Source organism: Hemitrygon akajei, chromosome 28, assembly GCF_048418815.1.
Source record: "Hemitrygon akajei chromosome 28, sHemAka1.3, whole genome shotgun sequence".
Classification (NCBI taxonomy): Eukaryota; Metazoa; Chordata; class Chondrichthyes; order Myliobatiformes; family Dasyatidae; genus Hemitrygon; species Hemitrygon akajei.
The window spans coordinates 31,038,136-31,052,705 of NC_133151.1; positions in this window are offsets into that span (position 1 = coordinate 31,038,136).

A 14,570-nucleotide genomic window follows, 5' to 3' on the forward strand; every position below is an offset into this window, starting at 1 on the left:
TTAACACTTGTGTCAAGGGTTTGTCTGAAAACACTTATGAGGAGATATGCTTCAAATGTTTTTCCCCATACATTCTGTTTTGCCATGATGAGTGTTTTTCAGCATTTCCTGTTTTTGTTCAGTCATTTGGCGGTTTTGTCGCTGACAGGGATCGCCTTGGAAGTTGATGACTATCTGATGGAAGAATCCCGCCATCACCGTCCGGATTTATTCATTTCACCCAGATGAGACGCGGAAGGCGCCGGTAGAAAATGTTCTATCCACTATTAACTTTGCAGGGGAGGTTTCCCAGGTTTAGTTTTCCGCTATTTCTTCATATTTCGGTCATCAGTAGGGAATTCGTATTCCGATCAAATTGACATTATTTTAATGTGTAAACTCCTTTTTTGTCTCCGCCAGCTCTGCGCCCTCTCTCGACCCTCCCACCGCTAAATGCAACAATAAAGTGGAGATATTTCAGGATCCCCTGAAACAGCCGCATTGCCTGCTGCTCAGTAGTTTCTCAATTTGCTGTTCTCTGTCTCTCTTCCAGCGAATTTGGTGGCGATTGTGATCCTGTCCCGGGGAAATTGCGGTCTCTCCAAATGTATCACTCGTTACCTGGTGGGAATGGCAGTTGCCGATCTCCTGGTCGTTATCTCGGATTCGCTGCTGAGAGGGACTGCTGAGATTTATTTTTCCCGATCATTCCTGTTCATCACTCCTGTGTGCAGACTCGTTCTATGGTTGGTTATTGCGAGCATTACGGCCTCAGTCTGGCTGACTGTGACTTTCACCGTCGATCGATTTGTGGCTATTTGCTGTGAGAAGCTGAAAACAAAATATTGCACCGAGAGAACGGCGGCTGTGGTTATCGGGACAGTGAGTACCCTGACCTGTTTGGTGACCGTCCCCTGGGGCTTTATATACGGCCCAGGAGAAATAATTAATGGTGTTCCCTGGTATTGCGCTTTTACACCGAGCTTCAAAAGATCTCCCACATGGGCGGCATTTGACATGTTTTACCTCATTTTAGTCCCTTTTGTCCCATTCTTTCTGATCTTGTTGCTCAATATTCTGACTGTCAGGCGGATTCTAGCGGCCAGTCGAGCCCGCAGGAGGCTCCGGGGACAAAAGTGTGGACAGAGTGGCAAAGATCGGGAGATAGAGAACCGACGCAAATCCATCGTTTTGCTCTTTAGCATAACCGGTAGTTTCATATTGTTGTGGGCAACATACGTGGTATTTTATATCTATAGACGGATTTCAAAGAGTTTCGTTGATTCTGTCACCGATCCACGTTACATCGCAGAACACGCCTCCTTTATGCTGCAGAGTCTCAGTTCCTGCACCAACACGTGTATTTACGCCCTGACTCAGAGCAAATTCCGAGAGGAACTGAAAAATGCGGTGAAATACCCACTGTACCATATTTTGAAACTCATGAAACGTTAGAAATAAATGCTGTAAAATACTATAATTCAGTTGCCTTCATGCTCCCTGTTCTGGCCTCCCACTTGTGGGTAAATGGAAAGAATGTGGTGAACAGATTTGCAAAACATACACGAGAGAGTCTGCAGATTCTCGAAATACAAAAGAACACACACGCAAAATCAGATCCTGACGAAAAGTTTCGGCCGCACACAAAATGAGATCTCGGCCGGAAACGTCGACTGTTTACACTTTTCCTCGCTCAGAATGCTGGAGGAACTCAGTAGTCCAAGCAGTATCTATGGAAACGAGTAAATTGTCGACGATTCGTGCCGAGACCCTTCATCAGAGATCTGTTAACTGTTTACTCTTTTCCTTTTCGTGTGTGTTGTTTTACAGTTACAAAACAGCTGATTACAGCTGATCCCGATGTAATCACTGACCTCACTATCCCAGAGAAATTGTCTTTGCACCTCAAGTCCCACCATGTTAAATTGAAGCTTGACGCATCTTGTTTCCTTTCCTTCCCGGTTCAGACACAACTTGCTGATATTGGAGTATATTTTATTCTGTACCAGCCACTCCATATCTCTAAGGACGCAACTAAAATTTATGTTAACAATAAGGAGGAAAAAATTACTAAGAGCTAAGGAGGTAAAGAGATAAAACATATACTTTCCCTTTCAGAAGACATTTGACAAAGTGCCCCACAAGCGACTATTAATCAAATTACAGGATGTGGAGATTCAGGGTATGGTATGCGAATGTGTGGCAAATTGGCTCAAAAACAGAAAACAATGAGTTATGGTCAGAGGATCGTTTCCAAAGCCGGAAAACGTTAAAAGTTGGGTTCCACATGAATACGCTTTGCTGCCGCTTCTGTTTATAATTTGCAATAATGATATGGATATAGAATCAATTAAACTAGTTAAATTTGCCTATGACACAATATTAGAGAGATCGGCTGATACAATTCAGGCAGCAGAATCAACACAGGTCATCCTAAACAGAATTATGTTGTGGACAGATGAATGTTAGATGAAATCTAATGCCACTAAATGTAAAATATTGCATGATGGAATTAGAAATATTATATATAAATACACTATTGGGATCTTGAGTAAGAATGTGTATTGTATGAGAAGGATTTGGGTGTCCAGGAAGATATCACGATCAACATCTAGGCAATGCACTGAAGTAATTGGGATGGCTAATAAAATGTTGAGCTATAAAATGTGTTCAGAGGATTTCACAGCTGAAGAGGTTTAAGAGACGTTCTTCTTAAGCTGTATAATTTAATTTTAGGCCACGCCTTGAGCACTGTGTGCAATTTTGATACCCATGTTTTGTGAGGGTTGAGAAGGCACTGGAAAGAATTCACAGAAAGGCGACTAGACTTACTGCAGGACTTCAGACTGTGAGCTATGCAGTAAGCTTGAAAGAACTAAATCTATTTGGCCTAAGTTGACATAGAATGTAAGGAAACGCGATAGAAGTGTTCAGAATCACTAGGGGAAGATGTCGGGTGCATGCCGGCTGCTGCTTCAAAATTATTCCATCAACCAGGAAACCGGGCCACACGTGTAGACTGGTTAGAGGGAAATTTCAGGCTAACATCTGGAAACAATTCTTTAGAGAGTGATTTGACAAATACAGAATCAAGCACACACTAACACCGTACGAGAGACTGACAGACGCAGAATGAAACCCAGAATCTCACATTATACCAGAGACTGACATGTACAGAATTAATCCCATACGCTCACACTGTACCAGAGAATGTCAGGTACAGAATGAATCCCACATTGCAGAGACTGACAGGTACAGAATGAACCCAACACTCTCACACTGTACCAGAGACTGTCAGGTACAGAATGAACCCGACACTCTCACACTGTACCAGAGACTAGCAGTTACAGGAGGAGCATCACAATCCTGCAATATAAGCACCTGTCTCTCGTTGACACACACTCTCTCTCTCTCTCTCTCTCTCTCTCTCTCTCTCTCTCTCTCTCTCTCTCTCTCTCTCTCTCTCTCTCTCTCTCTCTCTCTCTCTCTCTCTCTCTTTCTCTCTCTCTCTCTCTCGCGCGCGCGCGCTCATCTCCGTTTTATCTGACGCTTGGCACGCTTGTCCGTGCTCTCATGCTTGTTCTTCTGTCGTTTACATCCGGCCATACTGCATCCATTCATTTCCCAGTTTGAGAACTGTTTATATTACTTAACCTGGCTGCTCATTATTTTGCCGACTGAAATTATTTATTCTCAGTTTATTTTAACATTTTACTGATTTCAGGTGGTCCTGAAAGACTATTAGATCAGCAGCATCACTCACAAATTGATGGAGGTACTCAGCAGAGTTCCCTGTGTTGCCTTGGATTTTCAGCATCTACAGATTTTCTCGTGTTTATACAATCTACGCAGTTTTATCTCTTGCATCGATATATCTGCCTATTTGGAGTACTGTTTTTATTCCAGTAAGCAGTTTGCCTCTTCCTGTGCAGATGAAAATATTTCTTCTCAATTTCTTTTGACCTTTAATGAGATTTAAGATGCCTATTAAAGAATATTTACATCACATAAAATGTTGGAGGAATCAGCAGAGTTGATTGTGTTGCCTTGCATTTCCAGCGTCTGCAGATTTTCCCGCGTTTGTACATCATCAACGTGTTCATTTGACCGTTTCCATCCTGATCTCAATTTCTCTATTGTATAGTTGTACGAACCTGTGTTTGTGTGTCTTCAATTGTATTGACTTTATAACTTATATCCTTCATATACATATGGAGTAAAATCTTTATGTTCCTTCTCCGTCTAAATGAGTAATGTGCAAGTTATAGTAATTTATAATGAATGTACAATAACACAGTCACTAAAAGAGAAATATAAATGTGCAATTGTTTCTGGTGTGTGTGTGTGTGTGTGTGTGTGTGTGTGTGTGTGTGTGTGTGTGTGTGTGTGTGTGTGTGTGTGTGTGTGTGTGTGTGTGTGTGTGTGTGTGTGTGTGTGAGAGAGAGGGAGAGAGAGAGAGAGAGAGAGAGAGAGAGAGAGAGAGAGAGAGAGAGAGGGAGTATATATCACCGGGCAGAGGTTGAAGGACTGTAGGATAGTTCAAAATGGGAAACTGCAGGGACAGATGTATTGACCGGTCAGTGTCACTGTTCTCGGTTCAGAAGTGAATAATTAGCTAACCAAAAGATGAAATCTGTAAATGTAGCGGGTTCGTGATAAGGCTCAGTCTTAGAAATTAAATCTACCGTTTTGTTTCAACCACAGGCACTGCTAAGGTAATGCCAAAGAGTTTTTATCCAATCAGCCCAATGCTTACAACAGAGAGAATGGTACTGAATTAAAGTTTTTGTTCAGGCAATTGTAACTAAGAAAGTTAGTGGGGGTTATAACCGCATCTCTGGAGACAGATACTCTGTATAAATCAGGGCCGCTTTGAATGCATCAGCTGTCTGCCGAAGCTGTGAATACAGGAGCAACAGAAATCACAGATTGCCACTGAAATGGTGTATCCAGTAATATCGCGGATAGAACAGGTTTACTACCCTTTTAGTTCAGCCTTTGGAATTCCCGGTAAGCCGAAGTGTCAGCTGCCTTGACCGATTTTGAAGCTTAATTCTAATTTTGCTATTGATTCTGCCGCTAGTTCAAATTGTCAAATTCCAGTCTCAGTATTATGCATTTCAAGAATGGAATGGAAACACCGGTACGCTAGATACTGGGATTTGGATTAAAAAAAACAACAACAAACCGCTGTTGGAATTCAGCGAATCGGACTATTTCAATGGGATTGAGCAAGTCAGGCAGCGGTTGATGATCAACAAGGGGATGTTCGCGTCTCTGTGCTTTTGGTCTTGTAGGAGCTGCATTACTTTTTCAAATAATTTGTTTATAAGGGTGCTTAAATCAATTGATTTTTATGCATTTACTGCATTTTTATGTGAGCGGTTTTCAGAGTTAGGTGCAACAATAATGTATTGACTGAGTGCAACACTTTAGTATATGTGAGCAGTTCCGTGTTTTAAGACGGAACTACTGTGGATGTTTAATAATTACCTATGATAAGACTGGATGCAAAGCAGAAAGAAGTCGATGCTAAGACAATCAATAAGATGTGGTGCTTCTTTGTTATCAATACAGTGAAATGTATTCTATTATATCTACATGTGACACCGTTAAAGACATCTGACTGTAGCACCGAGTTTGCTGCTGGACGTTGAGTTTATTTCCCTTTCTTCGCTGATATGGATTCAGTGGGAGGCGTCATATCTGTGTTTGTGATGTTACGTCAGACTGCGCTGTGTCTGGTGGAATCAGGCAATGTTCTGTTGTAAAGTCAGTGAGGTGGCAAATGCTGGAATAGGGAATAAACTCGGGGAATGCTGGAAAAATTGAGCCGCAACTAGCTTATACGGAAAGCGAAACCAATTAACAATCGTTTCAAGGGTCTCTCTGAGATCAGTTCTGAGGAGATATGCTTTAAATGTTTTTAACCACGCATTATGATTGCCAAGATGACAGTTTCCAGCATTTCCTGTTTTTGTTCAGTCATTCGGTTGTTTTGTCGCTGATAGGGATCGCCTTGGAAGTTTATGATTGTCTGATGGAAGAATCCCGCCATCACCGTCCGGATTTATTCATTTCACCCAGATGAGACGCGGAAGGCGCCGTTAGAAAACGTCTATACACTATTAACTTTGCAGAGGAGGTTTCCCAGGTTTATTTTTTCCGCTTTTTCTTCATAATTCGGTCATCAGTTTGGAATCCGTATTCCGATCATATTGACATTATTTTACTGTGTGAACTCATTTTCTGTCTCCGCCAGCTCAGCGCCGTCTCTCGATTCTCCCACCGCTAAATGCAACAATAAAGGGGAAATATTTCAGGATCCCCTCAAACAGCCGTATTGCCTTCTGCTCAGTATTTTCTCAATTTGCTGTTCACTGTCTCTCTTCCAGCGAACTTGGTGGCGATTGTCATCCTGTCCCGGGGAAATTACGGTCTCTACAAATGTATCACTCGCTACCTGGTGGGAATGACAGTGGTCGGTCTCCTGGTCATAATCTCGGATTCGCTACTGAGAGGGACTGCTGAGATTTATTTTCCCCAATCATTCCTGTTCAGCACTCCTGTGTGCTGACTCGTTCTATGGTTGGTTATTGCGAGCATTACGGCCTCAGTCTGACTGACTCTGACTTTCACCGTCGATCGATTTGTGGCTATTTACTGTGAGAAGCTGAAAACAAAATACTGCACCGAGAGAACGGCGGCTGTGGTTATCGGAACAGTGAGTGTGCTGACCTTTTTGGAGAGTGTCCCCTGGTGCTTTATTTAGGAGGCTGGAGAAATAATTGATGGTGTACCCTGGTATTGTGCTTTTACACCGAGCTTCAAAAACTCTCTCTCATGGGCGACATTTGACATGTTTTACCTCATTTTAGTCCCTTTTGTCCCATTCCTTCTGATCTTGCTGCTCAATAATCTGACTGTCAGACGGATTCTAGCGGCCAGTCGAGCCCGCAGGGGGCTCCGGGTACGAAAGAGTGGAGAGAATGACAAGGACCGGGAGATGGAGAACCGACGCAAATCGATCGTTCTCCTCTTCAGGATAACCGATAGTATCATATTGTTGTGGGCTACAGACGTGGTATTTTGTATCTATAGACGGATTTCAAAGAGTTTCGTTGATTCTGTCACCGATCCACGTTGCATCGCAGAACACGCCTCCTTTATGCTGCAGAGTCTCAGTTCCTGCACCAACACGTGTATTTACGCCCTGACTCAGAACAAATTCCGAGAGGAACTGAAAAATGCGGTGAAATATCCACTGAGCCGGATTTTGAAACTCATGAAATGTTAGAAACAAATGCTGTAAAATATTACAATTCAGCTCCTATTCTGGCCTCCCACTTGTGGGTAAATGGAAATAATGTGGTGAACAGAGTTGCAAAGCATACACGAGAGAGTCTGCAGATTCTCGAAATACAGAAGAACACACACAAAGTCAGATACTGACGAAAAGTTTCGGCCGCACGCAAAATGAGATCTCGGCAGGAAATGTCAACTGCTTACACGTTTCCCCGCTCAGAATGCTGGAGGAACTCAGTAGTCCAAGCAGTATCTATGGAAACGAGTAATTTGTCGACGTTTCGTGCCGAGACCCTTCATCAGAGATCTGTCAATTGTTGAAGTGCCCGTTGTTTTTTCACGTTGAGCTCTGAAAGCCAGACTCTCCGACATGAGAAGGTACCTGGCGTCCCTATCACAGTCCCTTCCACGCCTCCAGGATTCCTTTTTCTCAGTTTGCAATGGACCTGTCCGTTATTTCATGCTTCGTCGGATCCACGCGTGCAATCGCCGTTTCTTTGACTTCATCACGTCCTGTAAGGATCGCAAGAACTTCCATTGGCAGACTCCAGAGCATGGACTTGGTATCGCGGCCCCGGGCCCGGCCGTTGATCTCGGCTACCCCAGCAACCGAGGGCATATTCAAAATCCGTATCCCAGCACCATCACCGCATGTTGCAATGACCATGGACAGCATCAAAGCGATTGCGCAAACACCGACTGCGGCTCCAGTCTTGAAATCCATGGCCGGTCTTCACGTGCTGCGATTGTGACTCCCGTCTCCCCTTCCGACACCACCACTCTGCAATCTCCTCTCCCTCAGATCCTATCGTCAGCTACTGGGCCCCTAGAGGCTCCATCTTCCTCTCACCCCAACGCTCCTCTCTCCACCGACACCACCAGCCTCCCACCCCCCTATGATCCCATCCCGCATCCGTGCCGGATCTTTACCATTCCAACCGACCTTCACTCCTTTGAGGCAGAGCATTCTGTCCTCAGTAAGGGCCTCACCTTTTTCCCCCTTCGCCCACACATCAGGGAGTTCCGTGTACGCCATGATTTCGAACTCTTCTTCCGCCGGCTCCGTCTCCCAGCTTACTTCTTTGGCAATGACTCTCCTACCCCCACCGATGACCCCTTCTTCCCGTCTCTCTTCTTCATGGACACCCCGCTCTGATCTTCTGCCTGCTCTGGATCTCTTTATTGCTCATTGCCGGCGGGACATCAACCGTCTCGACTTCACCACACCGTGTTCCAATTCCAACCTCACTCCTTCCGAACGCTCTGCTTTCTGCGTCCTCCGCACCAATCCCAACCTTACTATAAAACCCGCTGATAAGGGGGGAGCTGTTGTTGTCTTGTGTACTGACCTCTACCTAGCCGAGGCACAGCGACAACTCTCTGATACCTCCTGTTATTTACCCCTTGATCATGATCTCACTAAAGAGCACCAGGCCACCAAATTGATCAGCTCTGAGCATTTCCCATCTACTGCCACCAACCCCATATTTCCCACACCCCGCATTTCCCGTTTCTACCTCCTACCCAAGAGCTACCTCCCACCTATGTTTGCGACACTTCTCATGCTTTGAATTTTCTCAATGATTTTATGTTCCTTGACCCCCAACGCCTTATTTTCACCATGGATGTTCAGTACCTATATCCCTACATCCCCCACCAGGAAGGTCTCAAAGCTCTCCGCTTCTTTATGGATTCCAGACCTAACCAATTCCCGTCTACCACCACTCTCCTCCGTCTAGCCGAATTAGTTCTTACTCTCAATAGTTTCTCCTTTGGCTCCTCCCACTTCCTCCAAACCAAAGCTGTAGCCATGGGCACCGGTATGGGTCCCAGTTATGTCTGCCTTTTTGTTGGCTTTGTGGAACAGTCCATGTTTCAAGTCTATACCGGTATCCATCCCCATCTTTTCCTTGGCTACATCGACGACTGCATTGGCGCTGCCTCCTGCACGCATGCTGAGCACGTTGACTTCATTAACTTTGCCTCCACTTTCACCCTGCCCGAAAATGTACCTGGTCTATTTCTGACACCTCCCTCCCCTTTCTTGATCTTTCTGTCTCCATCTCTGGGGACGGCCTATCTACTGATATCAACTATAAGCCTACAGACTCTCACCGCTACCTGTACTATTCCTCTTCCCACCATGTCTCTTGCAAAAATGCTATCCCCTTCTCACACTTCCTCCGTCTCCGCCACATCTGATCTCAGGATGAGGCTTTTCATTCCAGGACGAATGAGATGTCTTCCTTTTTTAAACAAAGGGACTTCCCTTCTTCCACCATCAATTCTGCTCTCAAACGCTTCTCTTCCATTTCCCGAACATCTGCCCTCACCCCATCCGCCCACCACCCATCTCGGGATACGGTTCCCCTTGCTCTCACCTACAACCCCACCAGCCTCCGTATCCAACGTATAATTCTCCGTAACTTTTGCCACCTCCAACGGAATCCCACTACCAAGTACATCTTTCCCTCCCTCCCTCTTTCTGCTTTCCGCAGTGATTGCTCCCTACAAGACTCCCTTGTCAATTCATCCCCCATCCCTTCCCACCGATCTCCCTTCTGGTACTTATCCTTGCAAGCGGAACATGTGCTACACCTGCCCTTACTCTTCCTCCATCACCACCATTCAGGTCCGCAGACAGTCCTTCCAGGTGAGGCGACACTTCACCTGTGAGTCGGCTGGTGTGGTATACTGCGTCCTGTGCTCCGGGCGTGTCCTTTTATGTATTGGTGAGACCCGACGCAGACTGGGAGACCGATTCGCTGAACACCTACGCTCTGTCGGCCAGAGAAAGCAGGATCTCCCAATGGCCACACATTTTAATTCCTCGTCCCATTCCGATTCTGACCTGATTATCCATGGCCACCTCTACTATCAAGATGAAGCCACAATCAGGTTGGAGGAACAACACCTTACATACCGGCTGGTTAGCCTCCAACCTGATGGCGTGAACATTGACTTCTCCAACTTCCGTTAATGCTCCTCCTCCCCTTCTTAACCATTCCTTAATTTATTTCGTTGTTTTTTTTTTCTCTCTCTCTCTCTGCCCATCACTCTGCCTATTCTTCATCTCCCTATGGTGCTCCCGTCCCCCTTTCTTTCTCCCTAGGCCTCCCGTCCCGTGATCCTTCCCTTCTCCAGCTCTGTTTCCCTTTCGCCAATCACCTTTCAGGCTCTCAGCTTCACTGAACCCCCTCTGTTCCTCTCCTATCATTTCGCATTTCCCCTCCCCTCCTACCGTCAAATCTCTGACTATTTTTCCTTTCAATTAGCCCTGACGAAGGGTCTCGGCCCGAAACGTCGACAATGCTTCTCCCTAGAGATGCTCCCTGGCCTGTTGCGTTCCACCATCATTTTGTGTCTGTTGCTGTCAACTGTTTACTCTTTTCCATTTTGTGTGTGTTGTTTTACAGTTACAAAACAGCTGTTTAAGCTGATCCCGATGTAATCACTAGCCTCACCATCCCAGAAAATCGTCTTTGCACCTCACGTTCCACCCTGTTAAACTGAAGCTTGAGGCGAACCTGTTTCCACTTCTTCCCGGTTCTAATAAAGCTGCTTGATCTTGGAGTACATTTTATTTTGTATCAGCCACTCCTTATCACGTTCATAACCGTCCTTTCCTTCACCCACTTTTTCTCCTCCTTCGTTACATGTAGGTTCTCTTTCTCTCTACCACCATGAATAATCATCCTGTAAGAGAGTCTTAACTTTTTTATAATTGAAGACAAAGTACCGTTACGTTCCTTGTCTCTCTGTGAGAGATAGAGAGATAGAGAAAGTGAGCACGAGGGCTGCGGGCACGAAGGAGAAAGCGAATGAGATCACGAGGGGAGACAGCGTGAGACTGAAAAAGAGAGATTGAGAGGACAGTGAGAGTGAGAAAGAAAGAGAAACAGAGCGAAAGAGAGAGAGAGCTAGAGGGGGGATGAGAAACAGGGAGGGAAAGAGAGAGAGAGAGAGCAAATGAGACATCCTGAGGGAGTGAGCACGAGGGCTGAGGGCGCGAAGCAGAGAACGAATAGGACATCGCGACAACAAGGGCGCGTGGGACTTGGCTTGATGCAAGGGCGCGAGGGAGAGCACGTGAGGGAGATTGCGCGAGGCAGATGACGCATGAGTGAGCGCGAGGAAGAGGACTTGTGGGTGAGACAGTGAAAGACGGAATAGGTGAGAGATAGTGAAGCTATTGAGACATTCTGGGAGAGACAGTGAGAGAGATAGAGAGTGCTAGACGTAGAGATAGAGAGAGAGAAGAGGGTGCACAATATTGTCGGATATTTGTTTCCCTCCATCACTGAGTTAGGTTTGTTTAGCTGAAGATAAGTGTTATTTTTAATTATCTACTGCTGCTACAGCAGAAATTTGCTTGTCTTTCAGAATTAAAATCGCTCGAGTTCGAACAATGCACTTTGTTTCCACACGTGTGCAGGCTCCTTTGTTTGCGAATGCGCAATCGGTACTCTGAACTGCATCAAAAAGTATACAGTGAATGATTTTAAAATAAGTTTCATTGCAAAGAGGCTATTTGAAGCCACATTAATACGAATCACATGCAGCAATCACTTTAGTTGGGGTGGGGGCGGGGTCATAAACCGGAGAATCTGTGAAAATAAGTGAGATTGCAGGAAGGTGCGTTACCTCGATCATGCCAGGGACAAGGATGTCTCTGAGAAGGTACAGTCCATTCTGAACGGCTGGGGTGAGCAGCCAGAAGTTGCGGCCCTTATTCGAACTAACAACAGAGAGACAAGCTCCTGCAAAGTGTATTTCGGGAGTTAAGAGGTAGGAACGCTGGGCTTGTGATTTCAGGATTTCTTCAGTTGCTACATGCTTATGAGGTAAGAAATGGTAACTTGGTAAACCTAAATGAGTGGCTAACAATCTGGTGCGGGGCGGGGGAGTGCATCAGGAACACAGAGCATTGGGCTCCCTTGCAGAAGAAGAGGGACTGGTGTAAGGAGGATGGGTTATAGTGAAGGGGTACTAATATTTTCACAGGGAATCTTGTTGGAGCCACCCTGATGATTTTTATCATGTGGCATGTGGAAGGAGTGTTCGGATCCTGAGCTACAGGTCAACAAGTAGCGTTAAACGGAAGGTAGAGTTGAGGGCGAAGAATCCTCAAAGGAAATAAAGATGGGCAGTAGTGAGTTTATTTCAGTGCAGAGCGTAGAACAGTGAAAACAGGTGTACTTAGAGCCTGGATTAAGGAGTTCCCTGTCCTGTGCGGAAGGTGGAGATGCATGGAGACATTCAGAAACTGAGGGTGATGAGAAATATTGTATTAATTTAAAAATGCAAGAGGGTAAATCGCAGCAAAAGGCGGAGAGGGAAGAGGTAAAAGAATCTCGGAGAGAAGCTGTTTATTTTTAAATGATCGCGGCAAAGAGGCTGGACTGCGCAGTACGTGACGTAGCGCACAAAAGGTTTAAGAAGGAAGACCGCCATACACAGCAGCCATCGACGTAGCGGCCATTGTCAGTGGACTGAGGCAGAGTGGGACGGCTTTGTCTCAATCAGGCTTCGGCGAGAACAATAGAGGCGAGGTTTGAACGGGGCACAACTGCGCAAGCGTGTGGAAGTCGGCCCGTGAGGCAGCGCAAGAATTTAAATAGCGAGCAGAGGGTGAGTACGAGCTTCACTCCAGGCGAGGTAAGGCCAGGTAAGCTCCTTTAATAAATCTAATTAGATTAGGAGCAGGTAATGTAGGCAACAGTTCGGGCAGTGGACTGCTCCGTTTGCAGTATGTGGGAAGTCAGGGCGAGCACTGTTGTCCCTGATGACTACACCTGCAAAAGGTGCATCCAGCTGCAGCTCCTGACAAACCGTGTTAGGAAACTGGAGCTGGAGCTGGAGCTGGAGCTGGAGCTGGATGAAATTCGGAACATTCGGGAGGCAGAGGCAGAAATAGACAGGAGTTTCAGGGAGATAGTCACTTCTAGGAGTTAGGAGACAAGTAGTTGGGTGACTGTCAGGAGATGGAAGGGGAATAGACATGAAAAGCAGAACACCCCGTGTCCGTTCCCATCAACAATAAGTATACCATTTTGGAAACTGTTGGTGGGGAAGACCTACCAGGGACAAGTTGCAGCGGTTGCGTCTCTGGCACCGAGACTGGACCTCCAGTTCAGAAGGGAAGGAGGAATAGAGGACAGTAGTAGTGATAGGGGATTCGATAGTTAGGGGGACAGATAGGAGTTTCTGTGCAAGAGATGGAGAATCCCGGATGGTCTGTTGACTCTCTGGTGCCAGGGTCCACGATATCTCGGATCGAGTTCTCTGTATTCTCAAGAGGGAGGGTAAGCAGCCGGATGCCGTGGTCCATGTAGGGACCAATGACGTTGGTAGGAAGAGTGAGGAGGTCCTGAAATGTGAGTTTAGGGAGCTAGGTGCCAAGTTAAAGGACAGGACCTCCAGGATAGCAATCTCAGGATTACTTCCAGTTCCACGTGCAAGTGGGTTTAGAAATAGTAAGATACTGCAGATCAACACGTGATTGAAGACATGGTGCAGGAGGGAGGGCTTCAGATTTATTGATAATTGGGCAGTTTTCCAGGGAAGGTGGAACCTGTTCCGGCGGGACGGTTTACATCTGAACTGGAGGATGACGTATTCTTGCAGGTAGCTTTGCTGGAGAGGCTCCAGTGCATTTAAACGATATGAGGGGGGAGGGGAACCAGAGTGTAGGAACAGATGTATGGGAGAAGGAAGAAAAAGAAGACAGTAAAGTTCCTTGTACTGTTAGAGATAAACAAAGAGGAAGAGGTGAGGAATGTCTTAAATGCAATTATTTTCATGCTAGGAGCATTGTAAGAAATGTGGATGAGTTTAGAGCATGGATTGATAGCTGGAAATATGATGTTGTAGCTATTAGTGAAACATGGTTGCAGGAGGGGTGTGATTGGCAACTAAATATTCCTAGATTTCGTTGCTTCAGGTGTGATAGAAGCGGAGGGACAAGAGGGGAAGGTGTTGCATTGCTTGTCAGAGCAAATATTACAGCTGTGCTCTGGCAGGATAGATTAGAGGGCTCGTTTAGGAAGGCTATTTGGGTGGAATTAAGGAATGGGAAAGGTGCAGTAACACTAATTGGGGTGTATTATAGACCACCTAATGTGGAGCGAGAATTGGAGGATCAAATTTACAAGGAGATAGCAGATATTCGTAGTAAGCACAGGGTTGTGATTGTGGGAGATTTTAATTTTCCACAGATAGACTTGGAAGCCCATACTGTAATAGGGATGGATGGTTTGAAGTGTGTAAAATGTGTGCAAGATAGG